At 41.1% G+C, this 22,539-nt stretch overlaps 1 protein-coding gene across 4 annotated transcripts in view; it reads left to right on the forward strand.

Annotated features, from left to right (window-relative positions):
* Positions 1-4,828: 4,828 nt before the first annotated feature.
* The window catches only part of HSPBP1 (HSPA (Hsp70) binding protein 1), a 712,194-nt gene continuing 694,483 nt past the window's right edge, over positions 4,829-22,539 (forward strand). Inside the window, exon 1 of one of the 4 annotated variants that reach the window (XM_044059627.1) lies at positions 4,829-4,911. The gene's annotated coding sequence lies outside the window, so the exon portion shown is untranslated. The other 3 variants (XM_044059623.1, XM_044059625.1, XM_044059624.1) reach the window with 3 other exon arrangements.

The raw sequence follows: 22,539 nt of genomic DNA on the forward strand, positions 1-22,539 counted from the left end.
TCTGTTTCACATGAATTGGTAGCCTGTTCCAAAGATGTGGCAGTCACTGGGAGATAAATCTATCCCTCCAGCTTGTCCTATTTAAGTCACAGGCCATATTTAGGTCCCTGGAATGGGTAATTCTAGTCCCATTTGATTTATGGATATGCAGCAAGTTCATTAGGTTTGGGTCTTGGACTGCTCTGTAGGCCAGGCATAAGTCTCCCCTAAGAAGTCTATATGATACAAAGTACGGTGACAGGGACTTTAGTCGGTCTGTGTAAGGCACATGCCAGTGCCCCTTGATCTTCCTTGTTAGGAACCTCTGAGGTCTCTCTAATTGCTGTAGGTGCTTAGTACGGTGCATGTCAAACAGGGCATTATACTCAATTATGGGCCAGATAAATGCTGAGTATAGGGGAGTTAGAACTTCTTTTCCTCTCGAGGCAATACCTTTACTTATCAAGTGCGCTACGTAGAAAGCTTTCCTTACTACAGTAGACACATGCTGGTCGAAGTTAAGGTCACAGTCAACATATGATCCCAGGTCCCTTACCACTCATTGGTATCTAGGGTATTGTTATTGATTTGATAGTGTAAGGGGACATTGTTTGTGCCAAAGTGAATGATAATGCATTTCTTTGCATTCAGTTTGAGACCATGATTTATACACCAGTCACTGGTCTATGTGAGACCCTCCTGGAGTATACTGACATCATTTGGGGATTCAGTGATTTCACCTAGTTTTCAGTCGTCTGCAAACTTGGTCAGCCACAACCCCTTGGTTTTAATCTGAACTTCTGAGAAGTATATACCAAACAGTAGGGAGCCCAGCACTGATCCCTGTGCACCCCACTGGTAACAGGTCTGCTGGTTGATGTGGAGTCACCCACTTTGATAGCATGCATCTGGTTTGTGAGCCAGTTGGCAACCCATCTTACAACAAAGGGGTCTACATTCAGTTTGCTAAATTTACCGGTATTGCCTGAATGTGGGATTGTATCGAAAACCTTTGCCAGGCCGAAGTATGCTGAGTGCACAGATTTGCCCTCGTCAGTGGCCTTAGTCACATTTTCAAAGAAATCCCCAGATTTAACAGGCAGGATCTGCCCTTTACAAAGCCAAATTGGGTAGGATCCAGAGTTTGGAGCTCACCTATGTCTTTATTTATGAGGTCCATAATGATACATTCCATGACCTTACAGATGAAACTGGTCAGGCTTATTGGTCTGTAATTCCCTGGGTCTGTTGCTAGGCCACCTTTGTGGGGGGGAGTAACAGTTGCAGATCTCCATTCTGCAGGAACAAAGCCTGTGGTTAGGCTATGATTGAAAAGGGTACTTAGTGGTGATGCTAGTTCATGTTTTAGCTTGTTTAGAAGACAGCCTGGGATGTCATCTAGTCCCATAGAGGCTGTGTTTTTTTCCTGGACAAGGCTTTGGGGACCTCCTCTTCAGATATGTAGGGTGGGGGAACATTTGTTGTAAGCTAGGATGGGATAAGGGAGTGAAATTTTCACCAAACCTATCTGCTAGCAGGTTTGCTATTTTTGTGGGGTCAGTGTGTGTGATATCATTGGCCACTAGTTCTGCACATGCTTGGCTCCTATACTTTAGGCTACATATGTAGCTGTAAAAGGCCTTATGGTTATCCTTGGCTGTACTTGCTAAGTTTCTCTCAAAGCAGCCCTTGGAGGATTTGACAAGTTGTCTTATTTGCCTGTTGTCTGCTGAGGAAGGTACTTTTCCATTGTTGGTGCCTTGCCTTTGTCTTCTTGGACATCAACATTTTGCATTTATTGTAAAGTTTGTTGATGCTGGATGCCCACCATGGCAGCTTGTTTTTACTTGCAGCTTTGGCTTTGATTCTTTCTGGTACGGCTGACTTTATACATTTATGCAAGTGATTGTACATGGCTTTAGTGTAAGCTTCAGCATAGTTACTATTTCCAGCTTGGGGTGGGGCTTGGAATGTATTTATAACTTCACCTAGGAGGGTATAGCTTGCCTTGGTGAAGTTTTTTCATCTGATTTCACCCTTTGTGAGTTCTGGTGTTAGTGCCTGCTCAAACATGACTGATTTATGGTCAGTTTTAACTAATGAGGGTCCAACAGCTGTGGCAGTGCAGCTGTTTGACATGTTGGTGAGGACCAGATCCAGAATGTTTGTTGTCCCTGTCGGGGTATGGGAAATTTGTTCAAGGGCATTTGAATTAAAGTCAAGAAACTTTTGAGCTAGTGAGTTAGGGATAGCATAGGTTTCCCTGTTGATAGTAGGATAATTGAAATCCCCCACAACCAGTGTGTTCAGTAAAATTTGGATTGTCTTCATTTTTGTCAAGTAGGCTTTGTGGGCATCATGAGCCATGGAGGTGGATCTATAGCTGGCTATGACTTGAATGGGGGTCTTAAGCACTGTAACCTGGACCTGCAGTAACTCCATGGAGTTGTCCAGTAACTAGACAGGAGGTGAATTTATCTCTAATATAGATTGAAACACTGCCTCCTTTGGTTTTCACACATTCATTTTGTGGTCTAAAGGTGTGGAAGGCATTGTAGCCTTGCAAGGATGGGGTACTGTCTGAGGCAATGATGCAGGTTTCTGTGACTGCACAGACGTCTAGTTTTTGGTTTAAGCTCTGATTGGTTAATTTCACATTGGTAATGCTGTTTTCAAAGGCTTACCTAAAAAGGCACTATGGGGGAGGTAAGAGCCTTTGTCAGTAGCTGAAAGTCTAGAGGTGCCAGGTGCAAACTATCTCTAGCAAAGCAGCAAGGTTTGTCGACCATGGCTTCCGAGGCTGACAGGAACTGGATCCTCTTTGAATGACACCAAAACCTGAGCCAGTTATTGAAATCAATCATTTTTTGTTTATTCTGTGGCATCATTCTACATGAGGATAGTATGCTGCTCAAGGCTAGGGACATACCTGCCTGGGACACATACTCAGAGAGCTCAACCATGTCTCTCTTCATATAGTCCCGTGAGGTACATCTCAGGTCATTCACTCCAACATGAACTATGACAGAGTCATAACGGTACCTGTCACTGAGAGGCCTAAGTGCACGTTTGATCTGATGAATCCTGGGACCAGACAGGCAGCTGACTGTGACTTTCTCTTTGTCCAACCTGGTGAGTGGGACATCCGTGTGTCTCACTATTAAGACTCTGATGACAAGAAAATTATTTCTTTGTGTTCTGCCTTACTGGCTTGGTGGGTGAGACACTGGTGTTGCTATGTGTCATGGGTGCTGTGGGGACTGTTAGCTGTAGCAGTCTTGTGTTTTGGAGGTCTCTGGTCTTTCGGCTAAGTTTTTCAAGAGAACCTCCACGTATGTGGATTTATATGTTTGATTCATACTGTGTGTGTGAGTAGTGGTACTATGAGCATATGCAGTGGTGGGTGAGTTGACAACCTTTCCTAATTTGAGACATTGACAGAATAAGATCCTACAAATTAATATACATTTTCTGATGTAAAAGAGGTGTATAACTCTAATTATTGTCATTATATATTGTGTAATTTACCACCTTTTCTCCAAAAGCCACCAGTTTTAGGAGGGAATTTGGATTAAGAAGAGAGACCTGGATAGAGCTAAAATATGAGTCTAATTTGGGGACAGTTAGAGGTACGAGTCAGTGCCCAGCATCAGCAGCTACCGGATTTGTTTACAAAACCTACTAATGCACATTGGTATTTACATAACTACAAGGGCAGAGGGTTTGGTTCCAATCAGATTTATTTCATACATTGATCAGGATGACCTGATACCCACATATTGCAAACAAAACAGTGGCTTGTTACACCGATGATAGTTATGACAGACTTTAGTTTCCTATTAAGATTAATAGAGTGCACAGTTCTTTTATACATTATGTTACAGTTACTGACATATGTTATTTTAATGAATTTATTGTAAGGGTGTAGCTAAGGTGACATCAGTGTGTACATGCTAGAAGTGTGGTAGGACAGAAAGTAGAATGCAAAGTGTTTTACCTGCCTATAGCCAACTACTTCCCCTAAGATTTTTTGATAATGTTGTAAAGGGACTTTAACTGGTGTTTCTGTGTGGATGTATATTTTCAGAGTTAATGTTAAATTGGGAAACATTTTCACAATTATTTGAATGTTGGTATCCCAAAATTCCATTGAAGTGGGCGGGGTTATGCTATTATACATGCAAATTTTATGTTGATTAGTGTAGAGATTTTTGGCCAGTTATGAGCCTTTGCCCAGATTTTTGAAGCCTCCAGGTTGAGGTATGAGCCAAAAATATCAACATTTGAGGGACAGGCAGGAAGAGGCTGAAAGAGGTATGGGCAGTCAATTCCAGAATATGGGGAGTCTCTGGGTCAGGAACCTATCCCTCCAGCATGTTTTCTTCATTGTGATAAGATTTAGATCCCAGGAGCGTGTGGCTCTGAGAGATTGATGAACTGTGAAGAAACAATACGATAAGACCCCCCACATATTCAGTGAGCACCACTAATAATTTCACTGCTGGTGATTGTTGCAAAGGGTATATATAATACTATCGGCAGCCAACACCCCTTCCCCCAAAACCGATATTTTTAATTAAAATTGTTTGTAGATTTGTAGAAATCCTCTCTCAGGAGAAATGCCTGGCATATATTGTTGATGTATTTGTGATATATAAAGAAAGATACAGACGAAATGCGTTTAAATTAGTAGGAACACAATGGAAGAGTATTGTATACACACAGGGAGCTATAAAAGGAGACTGGCATTGTACACTGAAATCAGTGACAGGGCTTGAGGTAATACACACACAGTAGAAATGAGAGACAATTTGAGTTGCTCAGTACGCATTTTTACTGAAGGGGTGTCCCTTTAATGTAGCTGACCTAGTTACGTATAGACGTATGAACTATGACCTTCAGTTGCTGCCTATGCGTGATGTGCGAGAGCAGGTAAAAAGCAAAAACAGTTACATAAACTTGCGTTTAAGAAGGAAAAACACAAACAGACTGGGGCAGTGTGTAGTCAGCTGGTTACTATCGAACTTTGAGTTGAAATAAGAAAAGATACTATTTTTACTTTTCATTTCCGTGGTGATTATCTGACTTTGTTTAGACCTGTATTTGGAAGATTAATTTCATTTTCCCATCACTATTTTCAGAAATGAAGACGAAAAAAATAAATGGTGAAAATGGATTTGATCATTGATTTTATAATTAACTTTATTTACTTTTTGCCAGATATTATGGTGCCGATTTTATAGACGTTTAAAAAGTAGGGTTTAAATGTGTACTGGGTATAAATTTTTAACGTGCTGTATTAGGACTTTTCATCTTTTATCGATAAAGTGTGTAAATCATTTCTGCGTGTTTGGTTATCGGTAGTTGATTATTAATCGATCTGTTCTAATATAATGGTCCACTACATAGTGAACTAACATAGTGAGGGTCTCCTGACAGTGGTCAGCTGTGCATTTGCTCCTCACAGCCTGTCTCTTCCCCCTTTGTTAGCTGTGCCATAACACCACATTGTATAATTATTATACCTCTTGAAATATATCTTGCCTTTTTCTTTTCCTTGGGTGTGACGTCAGAGTTAAAAGATTTAGAGTGTAGATGCAGATCATCTGCATTAGGGGTGCAGAAGTTAAGTTCCCCTTAAAACGTGATTTAAGAATGACTGTTCATTTGTGGCAGTTGTTGAGAAGTCAGTAGTCCCTTACTGTTCTCTTATACAACTGAAAAAAGAAAGCCCTTTGGGATGTTGCTCTGTATCTTTGTAGGCATTGTAGAGAATTTCTACTCTGCCTGTTTGACATGTAAGGGGTGTGCCTGTAATAATTCAAAGGACTGATGCCAGAGTGTCAAGTATTATTCACTGTATAAACTTAGCTGTAAAATACAGCCCCATGCTGCTTTCTCAGATATAAACGTTTTGTGGAACCTGTTACTGTTGTAATTGAGTACCATTTTGCCTTTTCTTAGGTATAGCAACTCTGTTTTGAATCTCCATTTCATTTCCTGTTATTCCCCCACCCAAATCTTGGGGCTAGACTTTTCCCAGAGCTGTTACTGTGACCTTCCTTGGCACAAAGTGCGCCTCTGGGAAGTCAGTAAGCACCACATGAAAACGAACTGACTTAAGTGTTTAATTTGGTTAGGATGGAGTCTCAGCACCCTGAAGTGCCTAATTGATGTCCCTTTCACTGACATGAGCAAACGGTGTCTAAAGGAGACATTTCAGTATGTCTGATGTAGCAAAAATCCTCTTCCTTAGAAGCTACACTTCATGACTAGTCTTCTGAGTTAAGCACTTTTCTTCTGTCTGTTGTTTTTCTAGATTTAATGGGAGTACTTGTAAGAACACACTGGAGAAGTTTATATTTCTTTTATGAGTCCAAGTTTGTGTTAAAATCTAAAAAATTGTCAATCTGTGTATTTATTTATCCTTTGACCGGGTTAGCCCCACTCGGTTAGTATTCTCTTTTCAGGGGAGACCCAAGGTGGTATTTATAGTACTACTAGGGGAAATTTGGGCAGGGCATAAACGAAATTCCCTACTCACTTCATTAGCTACCATGCAGTCCTTTAGAACCACCTGAGGTACTACCATATCAAGCAGATGGGACCTTGGTTTAATTTGTCATTTGAAAGATGACGCACTCAGGATTGCTGTACTGCAGTGTCAGTGTTCATTCTGTGGCATGTGCTAGAACCCACAGCCTTCAGCACCAGCTACCTGTTGCACCACTGACATTGATATTAATAAATAAAGACATTTGTAAGAAAACTGGTGATTAAGTGCACGATACAGACAAAAATAATTTTTACCTCTTCACTGCACGTTTAATTGTCAAGGAGACTTTGGCTCATTCATTTGAGGCCAGATTGAACCTGCTTCTTTCAGTACCTGTGCTAGAACCTGCCACTACTTTGGGGAAACTTGGTTAAAGTGCAGTTGAGAATTTGTCCTGTACTTAATTTTCTTTCTTTCTTTTTTATTTATTTATTTATTTTTTTTGTGTCTCGTATGTAATCGGATCATCACCCTTCTTTCTGTAGATTTTCATCTTTTTGCAGGAACTGCAGCATTTGTGTTAGTATATGTTATGGCACCTGCATGACCTTGTATTGAATTAACCAGGTTACCTGAAATATGAATGAATTAATTTTAGAGGAGGTAGCATAGCTGATAATGATTAGAAGATCATGTTTATTGCATTTGTAAGGTTATGACTGAAAAGTCAAGTTTGAAGGGTGAAAAGGAAGGGGTACATGGGTTATTGTGCCAAGTCTGAACAATTTTTACTAGAAAGAGAAAGTTGTGTGGCATGGATTTTTGGATATGGGTGTAACTGCATAAACGATGAAGTGGTAGCTGGGCAATGGGGGTCTGAGGTGTTTAGGTTCCTGCTAACATTACAGCTCATTGCAGAGTTGTGGATCATTTTACTTAGTCTGCATTGATAATTACTGTTTTTTTTTTAGCCAGCTACCTTGGCATAGGACAAGGCTCTGACTACAGCCTGGGTGAAGTATTTTCAACTATCAGATTAGGTACTTATGGAATGATTGTTTTAAGCTTGATTTCTCTTGACCTTGGGTGTGGGGAGGGATGTATGATTATGGACACATTCTTCATTGTAGAATGTCTGATGGAGACTGGTGATCACTTGGAGGTGCCTCATCTATGTGGCGGGACAGGATTTATTGATGACATTGTGCAGAGACATGTCCATCACAAAGGTCCATTGCAGACCAACCCCTTGGATACTAATGAGCACTTGCAGGGAGTCATGACTGCAAAGAAATAGGCTAATTGCACTTAGACTGAGGGAACTGCTCTGGGTATATGTGACCTTTAGCCCCCCCCACGGGGAAAGTGTGGGATGTAGGTCTTTCATCTGCGCGGTAGTCAGCAGAGCGACCAGGAGGGTAAGCTGAAAGGTTATAGGAGGTGCACCCCCAAGAAAGGAATGGGATGTAGGTCTCTCACCCAGAGGAAGACCAGTAGATCAGCCAGGGGGAAAAGCTCAATGGTCAGAGAGGATGCAGAACAAAAAAAATGTACATTTAGTACTACACAAATTGGGGTCCACCTGACAAACACTAAGGGTTGCTAAAAGCAGACAGTTCTTTGTTTTGTTCAAAAAATAATATGCTGGGGTTTTAGCTATTTGAATTAGCAAAGCAACAAATGTTTTTTGTTTTTTGTTTATGAAAATCCCATTTGTACTGCAAGATGGAGTTTTAGAAGTATTCAAACATGGTGTTTAATTTCAAGGGAAAGAGAACACACACAAAAAAAAAAACAAATAGCAATGAAAACAGAGTTAATAATTTCATATATGCGGATGAGGCGTAGAATAGTCCTGATTTAGCCTATTAGTCAACATTTGTTGAGGTGGAGGTGAATGTATGGGCTGCAAAGAACTATTAACTAATTTTAAGTAATTTGAGTCAGAGTACCATCTGGTTAGCTTAGTGAAAATGCACACGGAAAGAGGAAGTAAATACCTGGGCTAGTAGCACTTTTATTTGCCTCACCTCTTAAGTATTTTAGGTGTTTAGATCTACCCATTTAACATGGTGACTACAGACGGTTGGGGGTGGATCTCAGACTGTACAGAGTATGTACCAGAGGGTATCTGGCCCTAACATATTAGGATCAGAAGTAGCCTTTCACCACAGCTTAGAAACATCTGCATTGTGTAAATCAGAGTAGTGTAATAGAAAGAGGTTTGGTCAAATTATACACAATCCTTTATAAGAAGAGTAGTGGTGTACCGGCAGGTTCTATAAAGCTAGTATGCTTTTTTTTTTCACTTTTATAGCATTTATAATTTCTGGAATATCACTTTCTATCTTTAAGGTCTTAATTTTTTCATTGGATTTTTAAATTTAATGCAATATTTTGATGCCAGTATCTTAAATATTATTCCCAGTGATTGTGAATATGTGGTCTTTGTTTATTGGTGGAGTACTACATTTGCTGTACTCCAAAGGAAACATTTCATTTCTTTCTGCCTTAGTGACAGGATTTTTTTTATGGCTTGAGCTTTGTCTGGATAGGGGCAGCATTTATTTCTTTAGTTTCGTTAGAATTATGTTTAAAAGATTATCAACGCCTTTTTTGTGTGGTTTGTTTATTTTGTAATTCCGACACAGGGTTTGGTTTGTTCTTGACTGACATGATAGGAGGCATTGGTTGTGTCACCTCATACTTTATTTGGATTGTTTATAGATAGGTACTAGGCTATCTGCCCGAGGGCATTTATAAGCCTAGCCAGAGTGTGTCGGCTTTCACTGCTCCATTGATTAATTAACTGATCCTCTGTCAAGCAGAGCCAATGAAGTGATCCCAGGGGTGTATTTTCTTTTACCCATCCATTCGTCAAGGTTTCTCTTTAAGAGTGTTAGTGAGGGGCTCTGCCTGATGTAGTTTGGAATTTAGTTCCAAAGCATGGGGAGTCTCTGTGACAGTAATCTGTCCCTCCAGCATGTTCTATTTTTTGTTGTGGCAAGGTTTAGCTCACTTGAGAGCGTGGCTCGCAGTGACTTGGATTTCTTTAGGTGGAGCATGTCCATCAATTCTGAGTTGGACATGGCTTTGTAAGTCAGGCAGAGATCACCTCTGAGTAAGCGATATGCCACTGAGTACAGCTGGAGTTTCTTCAGTTGGGCTGCATAGGACATATGTTTGAGGCCAGTAATCCTCTTGGTGAGGTACTTTTGTGGTCTTTCCAGCTGTTGGAAGTGTCTTGTGAGGTACATCCCAAATGGGGCATTGTACTCTATGATGGGTCTAATGAGTGAAGAGTAGCTGGGCACTATAACCTCTTTATTTCTAGATGCAAACCCTTTAGTAATTAGATGGGCCACATAGAAGGATTTCCTAACTACTTTGGCAAGATGATTGTCAAAGGTGAGATTGCTATCTACCTGGGTCCCCAGATCTCTTATTACCTCTTCTGTGTTAAGGGGGCTGCCACCTATGTGGTAATTCGTGGGTGTTTTGTTTTTCCCAAACGGGATGACTATGCATTTTTTGGCATTTAGCTTGAGGCCATGACTTTGACACCAGGTGTCTGTCTCAGGCCCTTTTGGAGGATGTCCGTGTCAGCCGGTGAGTCAGTTATGGCTCCCAGTGTGCAGTCATCAGCGAACTTGGTTAGCCATAGTCCTCCTGTGTTTGCCTGTACTTCTGAGAAGTATATGCCAAACAGTAGGGGTCCCAGGACTGAGCCTTGCGGGACACCACTTGTGACTGGTTTAGAGTCAGACCTGGAGCCCGCTATTCTTACCGTGTGAGTTCTGTCTGTAAGCCAGTTGGCAACCCATCTCGCAACTTAGGGGTTTATGCTCAGGCTGGTGAGTTTTTCTGTAATACCCGAGTTGGGAATGGTGTCGAAAGCCTTGGCGAGGTCAAGGTAGGCTGTGTGAAACACCTTTCCCTCGTCTATGGCCTTGGTGACTGTCTCGAAGAAGTCAATCAGGTTTAGTAGGCATGACCTGCCCTTAAAGCCGAACTGGGTCGGGTCAAGTGTTTGGAGGTTCCCAATGTCTTTGTTAATGAGTTCCATGATGATGCGGTCCATAGCCTTGCAGACCAGGCGAGTCAGGCTTATGGCGCGATAGTTACCAGGATCAGTTGTGGCCCCTCCCTTGTGGAGAGGAATAACCGTTGCTTTGCTCCATTCTATGGGCATGTAGCCTGTGGAGAGGCTGAGGTTGAACAGCGTGTTTAGGTGGGGGGTTAGTTTGTTCTGTAGATCGTGCAAGACGCAGCCTGGGACACCATCTGGTCCCATTGACGCTGTGTTTTTGGCTTTTGAAAGGGCTGTTTTCACCTGTGCGTTTGTGATTTTTGGGACACTACACTTTTCCGGTATTGTTGTGGGCCCTTTTGGTGGTGAGGGGGGAGGGGTGAAGTTTGCACTGAATCTATCTGCCAGGATGTTGGCAATATCAGTAGGTTCAGTATATTTTGTGCTATTTTGCACTAGTTCAGTGCATATCTGCGAGTTGCCACTTAGATTCTTAACATAGCTAAATAAGGCTTTGTGGTTAACTTTTGAATCCTTGGCTATTTTTTTTTTCTTTGAAGTTAGCCTTGGATGATTTCATGAGGGACCTTAGTTTCTTACTGATACTGATCAAGGATGTCTTTCCTTCTTGGGATTTGCTTTTTTTCTGAACTAGTTTCCTCCTTCTCTTGTATAGCCTGTTAATGGCAGGGGTCCACCAAACTGGTTTCCTTCACTTACAGGAGTGAGTCTTGGTTTTGCTAGGGATGGCATGATCCATGCATCCGTGTAGGTGCTCATAGAGTGCATTTGTAAAGGTTTCTGCATCTTGGGCAGCGTTATCCTTTAGCGTGGGGGTTATGAAACTTACCACCTCTGTCTTAAGTAAGGTGAAGTTCGCTTTAGAAAATTTTTTTTACTGTGGTTTCCTTAGTTGGGGGTGGTGGTGGGGTGTGAACATCCAGAGTGATTCGTTTATGGTCTGATCTAACCAGTGACGGGTTGACCTCCGGTGTGGAACACCTGTCACCCATGTTGGTGATGACCAGGTCCAATATGTTTTCACCTCTGGTAGGGGAGTTTACCAGCTGATCCAGGGCGTTTGAGTTGATGAATTCCAGGAAGCACTGGGCCTGGGAGTTTGTACTTGAGTAGTTTTCCCAGTGAATGGTAGGGTAATTGAAATTGCCCAATGTCAGGGTGTTCGGTAGGACCTTCATGTTTTCCAGTGTCTCCAGAAAGGTGGCGTGGTGGTCCTGGGTCATGGAGGGTGATCTGTAGCAGGCCACAATTTGCATTGCAGATTTTCCCGATGTTAGTTGCACATGGATGATCTCAGAGGTATCATGCTGCGCCACTAACCTGGAGGTGTAGGTATCCTTGATGAATATGGATACACCCCCCTCCTTTTGTGTTTCAGTCCGTGTTCTGTGGCCGAAACGTGTGGTATGAGTTGTAACCCAGTAGTGCTGGGGTGCTCTCTGGAGCACCCTTGAAATAGGTTAAAGTTACTGCACAGATGTCGACATTCTCCATACTGAGGAGTGCTTCGAGCGCTTACATTTTGAGATTTTAAACTTCTGGCGTTGAGTAACATAACCCTCAGTTTTTTGTTGATTGTGCTGTTTACGGAGGTGGGTTTGACGTTTGAGTCTTGCCTAAAAAAGGCACTATGGGGGCAGCAAGAGTCTTGGCCAGTATTCGAAAGCCTAGGGGTGACAGGTGCAAGCCATCTCTTGTGAAGCAACATGGCTTGTCGAGCATGTCGTCCCAGGCTGACAGACACTGGATCCCCTTTGAATGACACCAGAAGCTTAGCCAATTGTTGAAATTGATAATTTTTTCTTTATACTGAGGTATCATTCTTAGTGAGGGCAGGATGCTACTCAGGGTCAGGGTCAGGGTCAGGGTCATACCAGCCTAGGCTACATGATCAGAGAGCTCTTCCATGTCTCTTTTCATGTAGTCCAGGGAGGTACGTCTCAGGTCATTCACACCAACATAAACAATGACGAGTCATATTTGTACTTGTTCTGGTGGGACCTGAGTGCTTGTGTTATGTGGCGGATTCTGGCTCCCGACAGGCAGCTAACAGTAACCTTCTGCTTGTCCAGCCTAGTGAGTGGGACGTCAGTGTGCCTGACTATAGAGTCACCTATTACTAGTGTGTTAGGTATGTTATTTCGCCTTAAGGGCTGTGATTGTGCGGCACACTGATTTTGTGTTTTATGTGTTGTCTGGTTTGTGACGGGAGGTGCAGGTTGTTTGGGTGTCTGCTTTGGAGGTCTCTGATGCTGTTGCAGGTTTTTATTTAGAGTCTCTGAGTATGATTTTGTGTATTTATGTGTATTTTTTGCCAGAGCTGTTTTAGTAGGTCTGTGCTAAACTGCTAAAGGACCGTTATAGCCAAAAACTGAAAACACGTTTTGTCTATGTAGTAAATCTTGGTTACGCTATGTAATTCTGACATTCTTTGCAATATTAGTGTCACTGCAACTCTATAACTGTTTTTTTTTTTTTTTTATTATTTTGATGTAGCCAAAACTGGATTGAGGCAGACATCTGACATATTGATGTGATTGTTTTTTTTTTTTTTTGCTTTGCCTTCTTTTCCATAACGCACTTTGTGTACCTAGAGGGTGAGATTGTGTTGCCCTACCATCTCAGGTGGAATCTTCTCTTTTACTTTGAAGGGGTGATCAGAATTGCTGCTTACTTGCAGAATCTTTCAACAGAATGGTACTGTTTCAGTTTCATTATGACACTGAAATAATCCTTTAAAAGATCTGCTCTTATGTAATCTCCTACACACCCTCAAATATAATATCACCCTAAAGATGTGCTCAAGACACCTATGCTGCAACTGAAGCATAAATAGGACATGTTAGCTCAATACATATCTTTCACAGAGAACACCTCTTTTACAGATTACATTCTCCTTTGATGTAGCTTCATGACCCTTTTTAAACATAATCTGGATGACTGGATGGGCATTCTTAATCACACACCCCCAGTTTGGTCCCTGTAGTCATTTTGGATAAAAGAAGAAATTTAAGCTTGGGTCTTCTATGAATTTTTGTCTTCTTAAATTAGTGGGATCATTTGCTAGGCTACAAATGGTCCACTGGCTCAACCGTCTAGTATGAACCTATGAGCCTAAAGCTAGGTATAAGTTAAAAATAGCCACCCAGGCAAAAGATAACTACAAAGCCTTCTTTAACTTTGTATAAAACCTCAGAAACAATGCATAGCACTGAGCAGAGCTAGCAGTAAATCTTACAGCTAACAGTAAATCTTACTTACTCAGACCCAGACAACATAGCCAATTTACTAGTCGACAAATTCAGGTCTAACTTCGTATTCCTTCACTATTCTTAGATCAAAAACCTGCAAGTACATCCCGCTCAAATCTCCCAATAACAAGATCTGAAGGCACTATCTAAGGCCAGTAATACTTAGTCTGTGGGATCACATGACATAAAAGGCTGCCTACTAGTTAGTGTGAAACATGACTTGTCATACACTGTACAGAAGCTATTCATTATTAGCCTCAAAACAGACTGTGTATTGGATGAATGGAGGACAGCAACAGCCATTCCCTTGCACAAAGGTGTAGTGTCAATGATAATGGGTAATTGTAGATCCATAAACCTGACCAGTCTTAACTGAAAGACTATGACAAGGATTGTTATGGAACTAGTAAATAGACATATAGGTAATCTACAAACTCTTAACCCATCTGAATTTGAATTCATCAAGGGCAGGTCTTACCTATATAACCTGGTTGATTTTTCTGAAAAAGGCAAGACCGTAGAAAAAGGCATGTCTGTGCACACTGCATATCTGGACCTCACAAAGGTGTTCAACGCCATTCTCACTTCAGCATTGTGAATAAACTCTCCCATCTAAAAATTAACCTGTATGTAGCTCATTAGACAACAAACTAGCTGACAAATAAAACCAAGGAAGTAAGGGTGGGCAGCTTTACTGCCACCAGACAACCTGTCTTTAGCATAGTGCCCCAGGGTTTATTCCTTGGACCACTCTTATTTATTTATTTGCAGTTTGTTTACCAGGATGGTCCATTCAGCCACGTGGAGCCCATTTTCAGTGGAGTCTTGGTGAGAAAAGCTCCAGAGAAATAAAAATATTGTAAATTAAAAAAATTACAAAATTGCAAAAATGACAAAACTTACAGATTAATAAATGAGAGTTAGAAAAAATGCAAGGCAACAGTTGCAGTAAAATTGGCATTTGAGGGGGCAAATGCATGAAAATTCTTTTCAAACAAATTAAGTTAGTACTAAAGTATGATAATTATGATGATGATAATTGTTGCAGAAATTACAAAGCCATAGGAGGATATTAGCAGATATATTTGGTATAGGGTACGTGGATTGGACACTAAATTGGCCCTAGGACTGAGTGTTTGCCTTCTGTGGAAGGTTGGGGGCCGGGCTGGTAACTGAACACCATACAAATTCCACTGCCAATCGTGAGCGGACAGGTGATCCGCTGTGGCAACCCCTAACCGGGAAAAAGACGAAAGAAGAAGAAGATTTGGTATAGAGATAAGTATAGTCAAGGAAGTTCTTAAGGATGGGAGCAAGAGCATTCCCATTGTAAGATTAAGTGTGAGTGAAGTAAAGGTTTGAAGATAGACCTAGACTGTTTGTGGTATGGATAAGAGGTGGGAGAGAATTCCAATGACGTGCTAGGCAGAAGGATTGACGATGTTTCCCTGGAGGGCGGGCAGTTTTATGTAGTTCTATTAGATTCTGGAAGTTGGATCGTAGGCATCTGTTAGGAAGGTGCATTTGGAAGGTAGAGGTAAGGGAGGGAATAAAAATAAGTTTGTGTGCTTGGATGAGTTGAATGTAGGTAAGATAATTGGGCAGCTCAAGCCATTTCAGTTGGCACAGGGAGATGCAGTGATGGGTATTTGATCTGTGGTCATTTGCGAATTTTGAAATTTTATAGTAACAGGAGGAAAGTTGATTTGAGGGAGGTTTGCAGGTTAGTAAGTATAGAGGCCCCATACTGGAGGGAAGGGATAAGGTATGTGTTAGCAAGAACAAGCCTGGTGGAGGGAGAGATGAAATGGTTGTGGCGGTAAAATATGCTAAGTTTCTTGTGATTTTTTTTTTGATGTTTGCATGTAGATGGGTAGAACTTTAGTTGGTTGTCAATGAGGATTCCTAATAGTTTAGCAGCGGAGACTGTTTCAACAGGAGTGTTATTTTGGCTGGTGATAGAGAATAAGTTTTTGTCTAGAGTAATGTTTTTAGAAGGGGGAAATGTCATTAGTTTAATCTTGGCAACATTCAGTGCTAGGATCCATTGTTCAGTAGAGGAGAAAGCTTCTTAGGTTAATTTTGTTAATGAGGAAATGGAGTTAGCATAGCAGATTATAGTCGAGTCATCGGCATATTGGATGAGGTTGGCATTCGGGATGGCATGGTAGAAGTCCTTAATGAAAATATTCAATAGAGGGGGACCTAGAGTTGAGCCCTGGGGCACACCTGTGGGAGTGTTTAGGAATGGTGAGGTAGCTTTTTTCCACTTAACTGCTTGATGCCTATTTGATAGGTAACTGGTGAACCAGTTAATAGAGGAGTGGAATAGATTTAGTTTAGTAAGGAGAAGATTGTGAGAGATGGTGTCGAAGGCCTTAGAGAGGTCTAAGAGGAGGGTGGCTACAATATGATCAGAGCCGCAGGCTTTGTTTATGGTTTCTAGGAAGGAGAGGAGAGGAGAGCATTGGTGGTGCTGTGGCCGGGTTGGAATCCATGCTGGGTGGGAGTAAGAGGGTTATTATTTATAAGATAGGGTAGAAGTTGTAGGTGGATGCATTTTTCGAGAAGTTTTCAAATAGGGGCTAGGATAGTGATGGGGCAGAAGTTAGAGATGTCATTATTGTTGCCCCCCCCTTATGGAGTGGAATAATATAGGCTTTTGTTCCAGAGCTGGGGAACCTGGCATTCTGAAATTGATCGATTTATTAGGATGCAGATAGGGTGGGCGGTGGCATCTGAGGCTATCTTTAGGAAGTAGGACAGTATTTCATCAGGGGCACTGGAGCATGGTTTCAAATTTAGAAGAATTTTTTTATGGCAGAGTTGGGGATAGGGTTTTTGGAGAAGGAAGGTTGTTGGGAGCTATAGTTACTGGGGAGGAGGGGAAGTATGGAGGTTGTTTTGGGGAAACATGGTTATTAGTGAAGGAAGATGTAAGTTTAGATATGGAGTCAACAAAGAACGAGTTGAATTGAGTAGCTAAATCCAAGTCAGAGGCATTTGATTCAGGCAGGAGTTTTCTTTTTTACCTGGGTTGAGGAGAGAGGAGATTCCATCCCAGAATTTTTTAGGGTTATTGTTGTGATTTGTTTGGAGAGTGGAAAAATAGGCTTTACAGTCTGAGATAAGTTTTTTTACTTTGTTGCGGAGTGTTTTGTATTCATTAAGGGAAGTAGTAGTTTTATTTTATGGTAGTGTTTCCAAGCTTTATCACGGAGTCGCATGGTGGCTAAGGTATTCTTAGTTAGCCAAGGACGGAGTTACTTTTTATGCATTTAGTTTTCCAGGGAGTAAAGGAGTCTAGCAGGTTTAAGAAGGTTGAATTGAAGTAAGTAGTAGTATTTTCCAGGGAAAAAGTTTTTAGTGGGTTCCAGTTAGTTCTTTTTAGTGTATCTGAGAATGCATTGGGGTTAACGTTTTTTAGGTACTGAGTAGAGGTGCAGGTGTGAGATAGTGGTAGGAAGGAGGGAAGACGATGTGCAAAAGTGGGAAGGTATTCCCCTAGCGGGTCTGGAAGGGTACTATTATTGGAGATGTTGTGGGGATGGGAAACTAGAATCCAGTCTAGAGTGCTGCCAGAAAGGAAGTCTTTGGAAGGTCTGGTTGTGGAGTTAATAAGTTATGTGAAGTTAAAGAGATTTATATTTAGAGAGTTAGTTGGAGATTGAATTGTGTCCCAGTTAATGTTAACATCACCCAGGATTATAGTTTTGTTAGTGATATTGATACAGAGCCAGGAGAGAATGTTCTCGATGATTGGGACATTGTCTCCAGGAGGGATATAAAGGGTGACAATACAGATTGATTTATGTTTGTTTATGTGAAGAAGGGCTGGGATTAATTCAGTATTACCAAATTTGGGAATAGGTTTGGAGTAAGGGGTAACTAAGAGGAAGAGGAGTACAGGAGAGTGACACCACCTGCTTTTTATGAGTTCTATCATTTCTAATGATACATTAGTTGAGTGGAATCAATTCTGAGTCTTTTATGTGTGATTTGAGCCAGTTTTCCGAGATGGAAAGAATATCGGGTTTGTTGTGGAGAAGTCAGGTGTGGAGGTTAGGGATTTTGGTACATATGCTCTGAGCATTTAATGTTGTGAAATAGAGGTATTTACCAGTTGAGTGGGGGGGGTAAGATGGGGAGGTAGAGCCTTGTGAGGGAGAGGGGCCAGGATTTGGGTGTATGTCCTAGAGACAAGGATAGAGATAATGTGGCAAATGTGGTTGAAGAGGTATTTAAGTTGCTTAGTATCTAGTTTACAGGATGTGTGGTTTATTAAGATGGGGCTAGTATACATTGGAGTAGTCTTTTGGGGTAAGATATGAATTTATAGTGGAAGAGCATTATGTTATTGACGGAGTAGAGGCTAGGGGATATGCAGGTGGAGGAATGTGGGTGTTGTAAGCAGGATGAGATAGTTGAGTGAAATGGGGGAGTGTGATTAACAGAGAGAAGTCTGGTAAGATAGTTTAAGTAGGATAAGGAGACGAGAGTTAGTATTGGAGTTAGAAAAGTGTCTGGTTTGGTTGGCATAGTGTATATAATAGATTTAAGGGTAAGTATAAGATGAGGTGTAGGAATGGCTATATTAAAAGTGATTGTGTTGGTGGAGTGAGAGGGATGGAGTAGATGTAGGGGTTGGACAGGAAGGGGTAAGTAAGTATGGGTGGGGAGGATATGTTGATTGGATGTGGGAGGAGGTGCGTGTGACTTGCTAACTATAAGTGTAGAGGTACTGGGGGCGGGTGGAAATTGGGGGCAGGGTAGGGGAGTTGAGTGAGCCCACAGGGCAAATGGAGCGGGTAGAGCCAAGGAAAAGGTAAGAAAACAGTCAGTGTGGAGGAAATACACCAGGGGCTAGAGGGCAAGCTCAGAGTGAAGAGGTTGTGCCAGAATTCAAGAGTGTAAACCTTGTCACTCCGAGTGAACTCTTAGCTAGGAAAATAATAACTTTAGAGTTAATGTTTGAGTGTTCTAAGCTAAACAGGATACATCAATAGGAGTCTCATATAAAAGTATGTTATTTTAGGTTAGAAATTTGTTTAAACCATCATAGGCTACACAGGATAAACTGAGTAAACTCTTAGCTAAGAATTATTATTTGGTTTGGATTGTATGTAATTCTATCAAAGCTAATCAGGGAAATACACGGATGAAGAAATAATAGTGGGCTTTCGTAAATTAAACGTGAGAATCGGAGAAAGATCGACACTGCCACCTAGTGGCCCAACTTTAAAATAACTATGAGGTAAAGCCAGGGAATGGGAAGAGAAAACAGGGAAGAAGAGGGGAATTACAGACGACATTTACATCTTAGAAGCTAATGTTAAGGATTTGTGGCTGACTAGGTTTACAGATGAGTGCAAACTGGGTGCTGTTGTAAACTCCTCAAAGGCCACCAGGATCCTACAAGCAGCCCTGTCTCAAACAAATAGTTGGTGCCAATACCGTTGTCTAAAACTTAATGCCAAGGAGTGTGAAATGTATCCTTCTGCAGGCTTGACTCCCGTTTTAACTGTTTACGTTGACAGATATCTCTCTGAAAATTGAGCCTGTTTTTAGAGCTCTGGCAGCCTATGTCAGCAATGAGCTGGCCTTTGATCTCCACATATCCACTACTGTAAGTCTGTTTTCATTGCACAGCTAATATCTAAAAGTGCAGCGTTCAGATCCAAGGTCATGTTTGTTCCACTGTATACAGCAGGCCCGTCATTGAGTATAATGTCCTTTTTAGTATGCATCTGTTGAAACACTTAATACAACTGGAATGACCATGGCACTTTCTCATTTACAAAAATCAGTGTCCTAAATCATAAAAAATATGCAGATCATTTCAAAGTCTTCTCTCTTCTCTGTATCATACAGGTTATTGAGAGGCGACTATCGCATGTAGAGCCTATTCTGTCAGATCTTACATATTGGCATGCCAAAAAAGCAATTACTAGAAAATGGAAATCAAAGTCTAGACCAACTTTACTAGAAATAGTGAATATAGTAAGAGAGATAAAACAAATGGAATTAGGATCTTTAGAAAAAGGACGGAGCAAACTACATAGAAAAAAAATGGGAATTGTAGGCACAATATATGCAGACAAGGAACGAGTTTTAAGAAGCAGGATTTGAATGAACCATATAATGCTTAACTGACAATGAATAGATAGATAAGTGATGTATAATGTGTGTGACTACAGTTGTTTCACCGGTATCTTTGATGTATAATGTTTGCAACTAAAGTGGTGTCAATGTTTGTTTTTCATTTATATAAATGTAAATTTGCCTATATCATACATAATTTAATAAAGATGTTTATTTAAATAAAAAACTGTTACACATTGGCATATCCATTGCTGTCAAGGGACCTTAATCTTTTTTGCAAAATTAATAGAACATTCTGGAGGGATAGGTATGTATTGCAGAGAATACCATTCCTATGGAACTATCTTGTACTCCACATAAAGCAGAGTACTTCCCTTACTGTATTCAAATGTAATTTAGAGAAATGGATACGCAACTGCAGATTCACCCCTGGTTTAGCACCACTGGCCATCCTGGTAGGGGAAACATATAATTACCCCAATGTATACTTGTTCATCCCACTTTTGGATATTTGTCTTTCCCAATATAAGAGGTTAGTGATTACCATGGGAAAGCAAGGCTAGGCGTCTTACGATTCTCAAAAGTCAACAGTCTAGTAAGTACCTATGAATCTATTACAAATTTTATTTTATGTCAGCCAAAATAGTTGGCATGTTGTAAATGTTTTGAATTGCCATGAGCATGTGTGTGTATATCTGAAGTATGTGGATCACACGTTGTCAAAAGGCATTCTTTCTTTTTGATGTCTTTTGTTTGACTCTCTATCGAAAAGATGGATTTCAAAAAAGTATAAATGGTGAATGGGCTGTTAGTGTGAAATTGTGGAATACTGGACAAAGGGGAATTTTCCTTTTTTTCTGGTTTTGTGCAGTCTTGGTATAAAAAAAGTAAAGCTTGCTCTTTTTTGTATATGAAGCACAATAAGACAGGTCTGACCTTTTTGTGTTTTCAGAAAGGATTTCTTCTTACAAATATGAGAAAATTTAGTGATCTGTAAATTTCATATCCCTAAATCTCTGTTTAAATTCACACTTTCTTGTGCTGCTATATGCTATGGTACTTATAAATGCATTAGGTGTAGCTTCTGGTGATTATAGCCTGTCCCTTTTTTGAAATTTTAAGTATTTTACAATAGAAGGATGTATAAAGTTAGTAGCCGGTCCGCAGTGATTGTCGTTAGGTGACATGCTTGGTGTTGTCCATGCAGGAATCTGACATGAAACAGTTGGAATTCCTAGGATTTGCTTGGTAGTCAGTTTTTGTGACAGTGTTTCAGGTTGTGTACTTCAGGGAGAACATGCATGTAGTGTAAAGGAAATCACTGCAGGGGAAGTTCCTTTGTGCACAGAAACTTCAAAGGACATTCCAGAACAAAGTCTTTTAGGTGCAGCAATCTCAGACTTAAGTATCTGAGTAGAGAGAATGCATGGGACAAAGCCCCCAACCTTGCAGACAGTGATCCCTCGTTTAAATTCTACTGTGAACTTGTGTGTTCGTAACAGAGAAAAATTTGAAAACTTTTAATTGGTGTCATTAGGCAACCCACACTGTAATGCCACTTGTGGCGATGATAATGATCCTTATTGGTCCCCTAATGGGTTGTATACATGTGCTGCAATACTTTGGCAAACATGCCGTGGTACTACCTTTGATTGAAGAAAATTAAAATTTCAAAGGTACCAACTCTTGTTTACTTAGAAGGATGAAGCCCTAAGTGTGATCCAGGTAACCTATGTTTGATTAGCAGCACAAGTGCCTGTTGGAGTTGGAATGGGGAGAATAGGCATGCCTGTTATCAATAGGAGGGGTGGGGTATAGGGCTGTCCTTTGCCACAGTCCCTCAGAGAAGGTGAAGTGGTGATTGGCTTACCAAGTCATGAATGCAGTAGCCACCCTCAGTAAGGGCATGGAAGTATGTATGTGCATAAGGGCATAGTGCCCCCCTGTGGTGACATAAATGCTATGCCCCTTGCCCAGAAGTAGGGGATAGAATTTAAAATGACAAACACTATCAGTGCTGGGATGCCAGTGAGGACACTGTCAACTCATGTGAATAATGACTTTTCAGGAGTCTTAGCAGGCTTACTTGTAAGCAGGCACGAGAGCAAGAAGCATACAGAAAAAAATTTAGAGGTAATTTGAATTCCAGAATACTGCTTTTCCCAGAAGAAGTTAGAACAGCACTAAGGAAGATGAAGTCAGTGAAAGCAGCAGGCTCAGATGAGGCCAAGGCATATTTGATCAATATGTTGATTGAGTTAGGGGAGAAATGGCTGCAGATTGTATTTGTAAGAGTCTGGAGAGAAATGTGTGTCACAGGTGACTGCAGAATAAGCATATTAGTGCCAGCATACAAGAACAAAGGGTACATTTCACAACTTTGGGCAGTGCAGAGGTTTCAAACTCCTGTCACATTGCTTGAAAGTTCTGGAGAGGGTAATTGATAAACTAGTACGCAGAGTAGTAGGAAGTAAGATAGGAGATGAGCAGTTCGGATTCAGATCAGGATGCAGCACAACTGATCTGATGTTTGCAGTTAAACAGATAGTTGACAAGGATGGTAGAGATGAGGAAAGATTCCAAATGGGCATTCCCAGACTTGGAGAAAGCTTATGACAAGGTCCCAAGAAAGCTGATTTGGGCAATGCTGCGATGGTTTG

The sequence above is a fragment of the Protopterus annectens genome, chromosome 17.part0 (assembly GCF_019279795.1).
Source record: "Protopterus annectens isolate FY-2018-M chromosome 17.part0, PAN1.0, whole genome shotgun sequence".
NCBI lineage: Eukaryota > Metazoa > Chordata > Ceratodontiformes > Protopteridae > Protopterus > Protopterus annectens.